This window comes from Botryllus schlosseri, chromosome 10, assembly GCF_051294905.1.
Source record: "Botryllus schlosseri isolate E-star chromosome 10, Bs_hap1, whole genome shotgun sequence".
Classification (NCBI taxonomy): Eukaryota; Metazoa; Chordata; class Ascidiacea; order Stolidobranchia; family Styelidae; genus Botryllus; species Botryllus schlosseri.
This window is the reverse complement of record NC_137245.1, coordinates 5,926,224-5,938,893: the sequence shown is the minus strand read 5'-3', so window position 1 is coordinate 5,938,893 and position 12,670 is coordinate 5,926,224. Positions and strand designations below refer to the sequence as shown.

Sequence of the window (12,670 nt, the reverse complement as noted above, 5' to 3'; positions counted from 1 at the left end):
AAAATTAGAAAAACTACGATTTTCTTCCAACCAAGTATCAAGTGAAATATTTAAGGGTAAATACAGTAATTCGGGGCTGTTTAGGGGTATAAATATCTTCTTACAAAGAATATGACAACACTAATGTGATATTCGTAGTCAGCAACCTCGGAAACCGCTCTCAGATGGTCTGCCTAAATCTTTTTTCATTTTGTTGGCCAGTGTTATTACTGACGCGAAATATATTCGAGATGAGGCCTCAGCACAATGATTCGAGTGCTCGAATCTGAATGGAGTAATAATTCTAATGATTTAGGAGGAGTGGTGAAAGAGGAACTTTTCGAGTACTGAATCTTACGCGTTGTGCTGGTAAGAGTTTTTTATCAACGGAAATTTTAGCTTTGATACTATTTTCCACTAGGAAAGCCTTGAAACCTCGATTGGTCGTATTGCGGCATTGGAAACATGTAGTACAAAGCTCCTCATGTATCTGTGAAGCCGTGATCAGTCCATAGCATTGTCAGGTGCAGTAATGAAGTATGTATACTTGAAAGTACCAAATTATCGGTTATGTGATGTAGAACTGGCAGTTTGTTATTTGTTGCAGCTTGAAACGTAGGCCTACACATTTCATATTTCCACATCTTCTATACCAGTGGTTCTCAAACTAATAGCGTGGAGGCATCCGAGGAGGCGCAGAGCAGCTTGACAGAAATGACGTTTCTTAAAATCGGAATGTATTTTGTGCTGAAAATCCCAAGTTTCAAAATCGCCAATAATCTTAATTAGAAAACGATTTGATATGTTATAATGGCGTTGTACTAGGCACATACCATTGATAGGTAGACTGATGCTGGACCTTGCACCAATCTAAATATTTTTGATTTAGGATTAACTGGTGAATGCGTGTACGAAGTAGTGCGGAGCGGATCGACAAATTCTCTGGTCCGACTCCGATCCGGTTTTTCAATTCTCTAGTCCGGCTCCGATCCGTCTCCGGCCTTATCAGGAAAAAGTGCTGATCCGGCCCCGGCCAAAAGGGAAAAGTCCGGCCCTACACGGTACGGTGTTTCTGTGAATTTATAAATGTTGATTGTTTATTTTCGCATCTACTAGGCGGTTACTTGCATGTGGTTGGTTGGTTGGTAGTTATTTAGTTACAAAAGTCATGCTCATCCATAAAGATTCTGGCCTTATCAAAAATGTACTGATCCGGCTTCGGCCGTATCAGAAAAAGTACTGATCTGACTCCGATCCGAGCCGGCCTAAATTGAAAAAAAAAATCCGGCGGGATATCCGATCTGGATCCGGTACATGTTCCGCACTAGTACGCAGTGGTGTTAACTGATGATTTTATGGTCTGTCTGTCACGCATCTGTGCCGAGTGCTTAGAAAGACGAAATTACGGAGGAAATAGATATTTGCTGAAAAGGTCATGTCGTAAGCCGCAGGGCTGTGGAGTAGGGCTGTTCAAAAATAACTTTTTGTTCTGGATTCCAGCCATTCAGCCAATAAATTGTCAGGTTACCATTAAAAACGCTTCACACCAAATTTGGTTCAATTCTAACGAGTATAGGGCTCCGCAGATCCAATTAATTTTTTAAATTTAAACAGGAAAATTAAAAAAAATTCAAATGTTTCTGTCAACCCCGTGAAATTGTTGAGCTGTCTTCAGACACGATGCAAAACAAATTTGACTCAATTCCAACTAGTAGAAGCTGAGTTATTGGACTTTTTCGTTGATAATCCTCGGATTATCCACCAATCAAGGATAATACGAGAATTATCATCGAAAAACTCCAATCATCCAAAACTCCTTCGCAAGAACTGATACAACTCGACGGCGAGTTGGACTGAAGCATATGATGCGAGTATGACTTACTTCGGAGTATTAGTAACTGGCTGCTAAGTCCAGACACAGTAAATACCGTTGAGTGTATTACAGACTGATTATCAATCAATCGATAGTATAACATATCGTAAAAAATACGCTGGCAGATACTCTAATAATGAGAATACAATAATGACATTTAGAACCAGGACGCTGTTTACAATGCGGCGACTACGGGAAGACTGAGCATGTGCATTGTGCAACGACCAGCACCGTAACTGCCGCACCCCAAAACCCCCAATTGGGGGGTGGGGCCGAGCTCGATGAAGGGCCCAAAATTATTTCGTAAATTAGCATAAATCATAGAGTATTTTTTGAAAATTTATGCAATTTTTTCAAAATTCAAGTAGCCATTTATCTTTATTATTGGGTATTGGGCCATTACCGCGCCACGACCCACCAAGACATACAATCACGTTTTAGGCCATATAACATGCGACTCCAAGAAGTGTGCCGGAACGATTGGCAGTGAGAAAAGCTTGGCCGAAAAGGTCTATGCCCTTATGCAGATCAAAGACTACGCTATATATACAAAATACATATAGGTTTAATTGTCCATAGGCGCCTACATGACTGGCGCCGAATGTTCCTGTCTTTGCAATCTGAACCTCACAAGACAAATACTATCCCGATAGGAAAAATTTTATGCCAGGGAAGAATTACCAATTTGAAATCGTGTGCTTCTCTTAGTTTAGAAGCCTACGTTTGGGCGGTTCTATATTTTTTGTTATAGCAGACTGGAAGTCACTAAATAACATCATGTTACGAAATCGTATCAACGGTTCCGCCCGACCGAAGATGTTTAATCATTATTTACGGGCCCTCCCGTTTTCAAGACACTTCACTCAGCTCTACCGGTAAATCTAATTACGTGAGTAGAGAGGACAATAAATTGATAGCATATTATATATGCAGTCGCCGATCTGATTGATTTTATCATAAATTTTCGAAAATTTTCGCGCTTCGCGCTAGGTCACAATACAGTACGGGTAATTTCGTGATAAACGCGAACAACGTGATGGGGAGGTCGTTTTATCACCCTATGGGAGCCCAAGACCCACGTTTTTTGGGGCCTGACGAGGTGCTGTTTTGTTCCTGCCAACGGGTATACGCCCGAAGATGTTTAATTATTATTGAGTGGTCCTACCTTTTCAAACACACCTCACTCAGCTCTACCGGCAAATCTGATTACGTGAGCAGAGAGAAGATAAAACTTGATAAAAATGTATGCTATTCCCGATCATACTGACCGATGAAATCATGAATTCTAGAAATTTTGCGCGCTTTGCGCGCTTAGGCGACGAAAGCTGAGTCACTAAAGAAACTCCCAACGAACATGATGAATAGTGGTAAACAGCTAGTGTATCGCCGGAGGGGGGTCCGGGACGTTCGGTCAGACGTTCGATCTATAACCCTATGGGGGGCCCAAGACCAAAGTTTTTTGGGGGGGGCTGACGAAGTGCTGTTACGGCCCTGGCAACGACACTTGCCATGCCACACTGCCATGACGATGAAATGTCACTTACTGAACCTAATTGCAGAGGTGGTCAAAGTAGTCACCGTCGCTACTCAAGTAGAAGTAGAAGTAAAGCCGGAATTTCTACTCAAGTAGAAGTAGGAGTGGTGGTTCACAAGTAAGTAAGTAAGTAAGTAAGTAAGTAGGCCAGCGGTTCTCAACCGGGGGTCCGCGACGCATTTTCAGGGGGTCCGCGAAGCCTCAAAATAGTTGATAACCTAATTTGTATTTTTTTTAATTAGGAAAATCACGAGGCAGTTTCGATTCATTACTAGTACAACTCCAGAGCTAACATCAACAGATCGGACATCTGAGATGAAATATCCTACTGTGCATACTCTTTATGACTGCTAAATTGCCAATAGCCTACTGATACAAACATTTTGGTGTTTAGAGATGTTTTGTTGGGGATTGTGGAACAAATTGGGATGAATATTTACATGGTGACTTCGAAATGTTCACAAAAATTCATTTCTCCTGTGATATACATAACCATTTCCCATAATAACTTCAAGATAAGCTGCTAAATAGAAATGACCAGGCTTGACGTTATATGTTCATTAAAAAAATTATTAGTCAATTTTGGTGGCATATTTGTTGCGATCATACCCAGATGTGTCGTCGGAAGCGTTACGCGTGATTATTGCATTCGCCACCATCTGTATTTGTGGAAATGGATTTTCGGCACTCGTTCATATCAATCGCAGGATCGGATTTTCAAGACACGACCACGTATTTCAAGTAATGTAGTTGCAGAATTCGCTTTGAAATAATAGCAGTCAACTCAATTTTTACATGAATAGTATGATCTTATTTTCAAGAAAAGTCATTTTGTTGCTAGTTATCACTAAGCCTATAGTTATCATATGCACGAGACAGACGACGATTGTACGATAATTGAGCTAAATTTGACCTAAAACTTCCTGGGGGTCCGCGGAATCCGTGACGACCCGAAAGGGGTCCGCGAAGACAGAAAGGTTGTGAACCACTGAAGTAGGCATTCTACGCCTAATTTTGCCTACAAAACTGAAAACTGTTAAGTAGAAGTAGAAGGAGTCTAAAATCACAACTTCTTAAAAAGTAGTGTGAGTAGGCAAAGTCTACTTCCAGTACCTCAAACAGTAGAAGTACTTCGTTACTGACCACCTCTGCCTAATTGTGACTGCGCATCGGAATATGTGGGTAAATTCTCAATCGGAAAGCCTTCGTCCCATGGGTATTTCCTTGCCATAACTCAAAGATTCGATATTAAACTAAAAGAGACATTCGATCACAGAGATTTGCAGGCAGCGAGTTAATACCGAAAACACCGACCGCCACTGGCGAATATTTACCAGCGACGGAAATAATTCATATATTTGTAGAGTAAACCGGCCACACACCAATTATCACGTTTGAGCTGAGTGATCGCAGTTTGTCATGCTAATATTCGATGATCCTTATACAAGAAACTATGGCATTAGTGAACGTTTACACAAAATACTTATAGCTGGAAAGTCGCGTGGGCCTATTTATAATGTTTCCACCATGGCGTAGGGTCCAATTCCGGAAAACGGCGCTTGTTGGCACAAAAGCTTGCTTCCGAACCCATTCCAGTCGATGAAAACGAGTAAAATACACCACTTTTTATGAATATAGCTATCTCGAAGATGTAGTATTCTGCTTAAGTGTAATACCTTTTGGCGTCTTCTTGGAGTGGTACACGGAAACGGAACCTACTTCATACCTGGGATGTAACTCCATGAGAATTATTGCATCTGGCACATTCTCACCTGTTGGACTAAACACGAAAGCAATATTTTGTACTTGAAGGTGCTGCTTACCAGATTCGCATCCTGTTAAAATGAATGAAATCAACGATTCCCGTCGACAGTGCACCAGGGTGTTTCAATGGAGTATTATTAATCACCTTATATTTTTACCTGTCTTTCTCAAGTAAGTTTAGATAACGGAATAGAGCTGAACTCGGTACACATCTCAAGGTCTCTCCACCTGGCACCAGGCCGCGAGTGCAGATATGTGCCTGGAACCGTTAATTCTGCCCTCGCTTTATCCCTGCTACGTCGCTGTACGTGACAAGTTCCTGCAACTTTTCATCATGTCAAGGTAAATCGTCAGCATAGTCGAGACGGTATAGTGGAGCGCTGCAGCAAAGGCATTATCCCACGTTGTCTTATTGTATCTTAGACCAGTGCTCTTCAATCGGGGTTGTCGTACACCCTAGGACAGGGGTGGGCAAACTTTTGAGCTCGCGGGCCGCATTCAACATCTGGATCCATTCGCGGGCCGCACTATATAAAATTGGGATTATAAACCGAACGCAATATTGATATTTGATTATATAGTGAGGACATGGAGATAATATATGTGCTTATTTAAAACACGCCAAACATTGCTCTGATGATATCGTACGCACGTCAGAAACATATAGTGGCGAGATTTCATAGGCTGCCGTACCTCGATAACCAATTTGTAAAAACTATAGAGATGAAAGTCGGTTGGCCCGATTGTTATAACAGGATTGAAATTGAAATCTGTGAGCAGCGATCCACTTCTGGTTCAGTTCCCGGACACACAATGCTGGCAGCATCATAACCATGTTAGCTTCAAACACGCTTCTACTATGTGTAGATAAAATATAAATATCCCAATTCTACGCATACAGACAATGAATCTACCTAAGACACGCCCGAATCGTTTTTTTACAAGTACAACACTGAAATAATTAAAAATGGAGTGGCCAATCTGAAATCCCACTCGCGATCCAAATTATGTCAATTTCGTTGCAACTATCCCGCTGTGATATTAAGTATTTACCTTAGATCAGAGGTTCTCAAACTTATGATGGTGAAAGATTTTGCGCCCCCTTATCGTCATATGACAAAACGCAACCAGGATGCTAGCTAACTCAACGGGTTGTTTGATGGCATGGAAGGTTACGACGGTGGATGAGAGACTAAATACAGAGCAATAACTCTCAATCGAAAGTAAATCGCGCGAAGCGCGAAAAAATTTTTTAGTTGAGCTCAGCTTTGCGCCCCTTCAGATGCTTTCACGCCCCCCAGGGGGGCGCACCAACCAGTTTGAGAACCACTGCCGTAGAATTATCATGGTGAAGTATACTAAGAACAGTTAATCAAGTCCCTGCATTAATTCGATTTTTAGTACGCATTTTATCAATATTTTTTTAAAGTCTCTTCAGACTCTCGCGGGCCGCACAGAACGGTGTTGCGGGCCGCATGCGGCCCGCGGGCCGTAGTTTGCCCACCCCTGCCCTAGGATGTACCAGAATTTGCAAAGGGTGTACCACTCGGATGGGGTATACAGGGGTGTACCAGATCCGAATTACAATGAGCCGATGGCTAGCTATCGATAAGGCAGGTTTATGGGTCAGTACAGGTTGACGCACAGGTTAATGAGCAATATGGCACGATGTTATCTCAAGTGTAATACTGTACACCGATTGATTGTGATGTCATAAGCAAATATTCCTTCCATTCATTTAGCCGTCGGCAATAGACCAATGGTTCCGTTTGGTGTTGGAAAGTATGCAGTTAACAAACATGTGTTCAGCTAGTCCAGTGGTTCTTAACCTTGCCTCCAGCGCCCCCCAGGGGGCGCTGGCGATTTTGAAGGGGGGCGGAAACGCTCAGGGGGCGATATGGGGGGCTCTTGGCTCAGGGGGGGCGGTATGGGGGGCGCTGGAGAAAAATGACTTCGCAGTAGATGATGTGGTAGTAGGACATATCCTTAATGAGTATATTCAGAGCGAATTAACACCGAAAACTTCGTTATTAATAGCCTACAAAAGACATATAGGTTTAATTGTCCATAGGCGCCTATATGACTGGCACCGAATGTTCCTGTCTTGGCAATCTGAACCTCAGAAGACGAATTCCATCTGGCAGGGAAAAATAATATGCCAGTGAAGAAATACCAATTTGAAATCGTATGCGTCTTTTAGTTTAGTACGATTGGACGACAGGGATATAAAGAACTAGATATCCCCGTTGGGCGATATCCCTGTTGGGCGATTCTATATTTTTTGATATAGCAGACAGGAGGTCACGAAATAACATCATGCTACGAAGTCATATCAACGGGTCCGCCCGCCCGGCTATGTTTAATTATTACTTACGGGCCCTACAGTTTCCAAGACACCTCACAATGTTCCCTCTACGTTTTGACGAGTCTGCGCACACTCACAAACTCACTGCGCAGACCCTTGGACAACAGTGCGTAACGACTAAAATAAGGTCATAACTTCGGATTTGTTGTGCGCAACGTATATTTTTTGTGCGCAGAGACCGTGTCAGCACTGCGCACGTGCGCAGCTTAGAGGGAACATTGCACCTCACTCAGCTCTACCGGTAAATCTGGCAACGTGAGCGGAGAGGACAAGAAATTGATAGCAATATATATGCAATTCCCGATCTTATTGACCGATTTTATCGTGAATTATCGAAAATTTTCGCGCTTAGCACTGTCTCGCTAAACAGTACAGCTGATTTCGTGGCAAAAGCGAACAACGTGATGGGGGGCGGTCGGTTTATCACCCTATGGAAGCCCAAGACCCAAGTTTTTTCAGCGGGCCTGACGAAGTGTAAGATGTATAATTATTATTGAGGGGTCCTACCCTTTCAATCACACATCACTCAGCTCTACCGGTAAATCAGTTTACGTGAGCAGAGAAAGGATAAAAATTGATATTAATGTATATGCACTTCCCGATCATATTGACCAATTCAATCAATAATTATTGAAATTTTTCGCGCTTCGCGCGTCTAGGCGAGAATAGCTGGCTCAGTAAATGCACACCCAATGTAGATGACCAGTATCAATAAATAGCGGACAGCCGAAGGGGGCTCTGGGGGCGGAGCCCCCCGGAAGTTTGGTTTATCTCCCTTCGGAGAACTCAAGACCAACGTTTTTTTGGGGGCTGACGAAGTGCTGTTACGGCCCTGGTAACGAATTAATTGTACCTACGGGCACGCCCGAATATGATTATTATTAATTACGTGCCGTTTATTTTCCAATACAACAGCTCAGCGCTACTGGTAAATCTGATTACGTGGGCTGAGAGGATGAAAAGTTTATAGCGACATATATAGGCCTATGTCATTACCAACTATTCATTTATGCATTATAGAATATTTTGGCACCTAAAGCGACCAGGCCTAGGCCACACAAACTTTGCTGACCATCGAAATCACGCTACGGGGTTCTTGGGGCGATGCCTTCAGAAGTTTGGTTTATCACGCTATGGGTGCGCAAGGCAATCGTTTTTTAGGGGAGTTGACGAAGTTCTGTTACGGCCCTCCCTCTTACTCATTGTCTTTGGTACATTCCTTACAATATGAGGTTGGGGGGCGCTGGAGCCCGATAATCTTTGAAAGGGGGCGCTGGAGGAAAAAGGGTTAAGAACCACTGAGCTAGTCATTTGTCTTTTAGTGATTTTTGAGGAAACTGCCGCGATAGCTCAGACTTTTTGAATCTGCACTTCCTACCCGACGTTAATAAATACCGCAATGCACATAAATGAAGTGACGTAGCCAGCCAGGGTCAAAACAGCTTCCCTGTTGAAATCGGAACCCTTTTGTTTAAATGCTGATTGTATGTCCAATATTTCGCCATACATTTGCAATTTAGTATTTTGTTATTACTGATGTAAATTAGCGACAATAGACTGCGTATAGCGGCATACGATCTGAGGTTACTGACATCTCTTGCAGCCCATGTGCTACTATCGACTGTGTGTGGTGTGGAGCAGGCCTGATACGCAGTAGGCTGGTGCGCCTGCTATCATCGCTGATCTGAATTACCGCTTCTGCAGCAGTAGCTTTACCTACTCTCTCCCAAATCCTGTTACATTTAGGTTGATTATCGTTCGTAATGTCATGCTGTTTTTGCTCTGACACGAAATAAATTCCAATTTGCGTGGCGGGGGGCCTAACTGGCAGCGAATAGACTCTGTGACCAAATACTTTTTTTTTCAAATCCAATTTTTTTGACGGCAATAACTCCGCTTCTACCGGTCGAAATTGAACCAAATTTGAAAAACATCGTTTATATAGACAACCTAATACTTTCATGGGGTGAACAGAAAAATTTCAAATTTTTCGTTATTTATTTTTATATAATAAAGTAGTAAGGCGGCTACTGGTTGGAATTGAACCAAATTTGGTGTGTAGGCTTGTTAGGTAACCTAACAATTTTATCAAGTAGCCAGTACGATTTGAGAAAAAAATTCATTTTTGAAGACCGCTAATGAGCAGGGGTGTACGAGTTTTGAGCAAACGTTAAAAGGGTGTACCACGTCGAAAAAGGTTGAAGAGCACTGATCTAGATGAAGATTAACGAATCGGGACCTACTTGATATGTCGTGACTTATAATTGTAACATTGTGGGCGAATATCATATTTGTTTTTGCGGCAATTCCCTAAGTATATGCGGTAGTATATTTTTATGTATATAGCGGACTGCGCTCAGATGCAGAACATCCTTATCTTTGTCCAGAAAGAGTCGATGGCCTAAATAAAAACCTTCGCTATGGGGGAATTCGGGTGTACCCAGCTATATTTCCATCTTTGCTGTATTTACATTGGACGTGTAAAGTAGGCTAAGTTAAATTTTTCGCGATTCAATATGGAATGAAATGGCTAGCTGATGCTCTCATGTAGCATTAGCATTATGAACGATGCTGAAATAAAAATGATCGTCTGTCCCAGGGTTGTAACGACTCGACTCATGAGTCTACTCAGGCGTTGTTGTAAGTCGGTAAATGCGAAATAAAAATGAAGTGACCGATGTAGTCGAACCCCCATGAATATCAAACAAACCCCAAGATCCGCTGACTACTGCCCTGAAATTATGTAGATTGCGCTATCTATAAGCATGGCGCAGCAAGTAGGCTACCAATTCAAGATGTCTGAGCTATCTCACCGTATTTTTTCAGAATCATTATAGTCAGATATCATAAGCTTAACACAAGCAAACTGCACCCTGATCTACTACAAAACCAATAAGTTCATTACCAAGGGTTATTCGATGAGGAGAAACATTTGTTTATGACGTCGCAAAAGGAATGTAATTTACAAGCAGCGTACAGTTGATTGGAACATTGTGCGATATTGCAAATCTGGTCAAACTGTTTTGAAGCAAAATATTGCCTATTTATTGTAATAGCTAGTCAGTAGTCATTGATACATTGTAATGCAGGTGCACCCCATTCGAGTGGTTTGTTTGTTTGTTTTTGGGTATTCATGGTGTTTGTCGACTACTATGGTCATTTACACCAGGCCGATATTCTTCTTATTTCTCCGTAACTGCCGACTTACAGCACGGCCCACCTCTAGGCTTTTTGTAAGACACCGCTGACGCGGAAAAGGTGGCGAGGAGGAGGTAAACCTCCAACACTTAGGTATCGGAATTCGGAAGTCGACCTCGGTCGGACTCGAACCCGCACCCATTGGTGTTGCAGCCGCGGATTATACCACTGCGGTATCTCGCCACTCGCCATTCGAGTGGTGCAGCCTTCAAAAGTTTTGGTACACGATACGCCCGGTTGAAGAGCTCTGCAATAGCCTGCGCCATGTAACCGGTCCTATTGGACGGCTATACCCATGCAAACTAACACTGTAAAGATGTGTACTGTATAGCTATTGATTTCATGCTGTCGAAGAGCCAGGATTTTAAATACAATGAGGTTGTTAGTATGACGAATCGAATCAACCACTGTTGCGCGTATAATTACAACCTTGATCCAGATCTATAGACGACGGATGCTTTACCAATGGCCCTTCTTATTGGTAGCACATACAGCGCTTAGCTATAATTAAGATGCAATTCCAGTATGGATGCCCAAACTCACACTGATAAGATGTATAGCAATTGGTTTTATGGAAACGAAGAGAGAAGATTCTAAAGGCAGAAAGGGTGTTATTCCGACGAATTGAATCACCAGTCTTGCGTGTGTAAGAACTCAAACCCGGCCGTATAATTGTTGTAACTACCCAGAAAACACTCGATGTCCATTTGACTTCCGGTGGAATAGCTGGCAGGACATCCCGTTACTTCCGGCCGTTACCTCCCTGGAGTGGGTTTGTCGACAACTAGAGACGTCCTGTCCACTCGCTGAGTACGTCCGCAATGACGTGCTGTGGACATGGAGAGACTCGTCATGGACGCGTCTGACCTAGCCTGGACGTCGCGTGGTTCCCTATGGACGCGCCTGACGTACTATGGACATGACGCCACTCCCTATGGACACGCCTGACGTACTTTGGACCTGACGTCACTCCCTACGGACACGCCTGACGTACTGTGGACATGACGCCACTCCCTATGGACACGCCTGACGTACTGTGGACACGACGCCACTCCCTATGGAAGTGTCATTCGCCCCCTTTATCATCTCCACTCCATACCTGGTTCAACGCCTCACGACTAACAACATGGGATACAACATCATATCAGCTCACACACAGCGTATATTGGGTGAGTGGGGAATGAAACGGGCAAAATACAAATACAATATTGGTTATTATCAACGAAACTACAACTATCTAATTTACGAAACACAAAATGTGACATAAGGCTAGAACTACTACCACTTAACACAGTCAAGGCTGAAGTGAAAAATCATATTGCGACAAGCAATCACAGAAAATGTGTCACTGGAGTTTACCAAACAGCAACTGCTAATACCACTCAAACTAATGACTAACAGTGAAAGTAAAAAAGCATTAATTACATAAAAAAAGGTGTCACAGGTACATAAGACACTGCAACTGTTGGGACAACTCGAAGCTAATGGAACAGTCCATGTGCAAAAAATTGATTAAATTAAAGAATGGTATCACAGGAATAAAGAAACCGCAACAATTTAAAACGAGCATTACAAATAGCGTTCAGTAAAAATTCACTCTGCAAGAATTAAATCAATGCACCGTTTGCTGATGTTGAGTGCCTAATCTTTTTCTTCGTCAATCACAAGTGGTTGCACCAACACGTTTTTTCTCGGCGCTTGCGGCTGAAATATATACGGCAATGTCAGTGAATTCTGTATGTTGCCTATTTCCGCTCGAAGTAGTTCTACAACGCCTTGGAAAGTGCTACATATACTTCACTACAGATTTACGTTACTTACCAGTACATGTCTGCTTGAGAACTAACTCCTGTTTGACGGAGACCACTTCCACTTGAAATAATTTTGACATAACTTGAAAATTGCTACTTCTACTTCAGTTGAAATTTATGATGTTACTTCTACTTCAGCTCAAGTA

The 12,670-nt window shown here is 42.6% G+C and overlaps 2 long non-coding RNA genes across 3 annotated transcripts in view; both read right to left on the bottom strand.

Moving 5' to 3' along the window:
• LOC145449027 (uncharacterized) overlaps positions 1 to 12,670 on the bottom strand; it is a 374,781-nt gene that overhangs the window by 48,943 nt on the left and 313,168 nt on the right. The gene's annotated exons all lie outside the window — the stretch shown is intronic.
• LOC145448778 (uncharacterized) overlaps positions 11,858 to 12,670 on the bottom strand; it is a 75,870-nt gene continuing 75,057 nt past the window's right edge. For both annotated transcript variants that reach the window (XR_013918021.1, XR_013918022.1), the window contains exon 4: positions 11,858 to 12,417. This is a non-coding gene — a long non-coding RNA (uncharacterized LOC145448778). The remainder of the gene's footprint in view (positions 12,418 to 12,670) is intronic.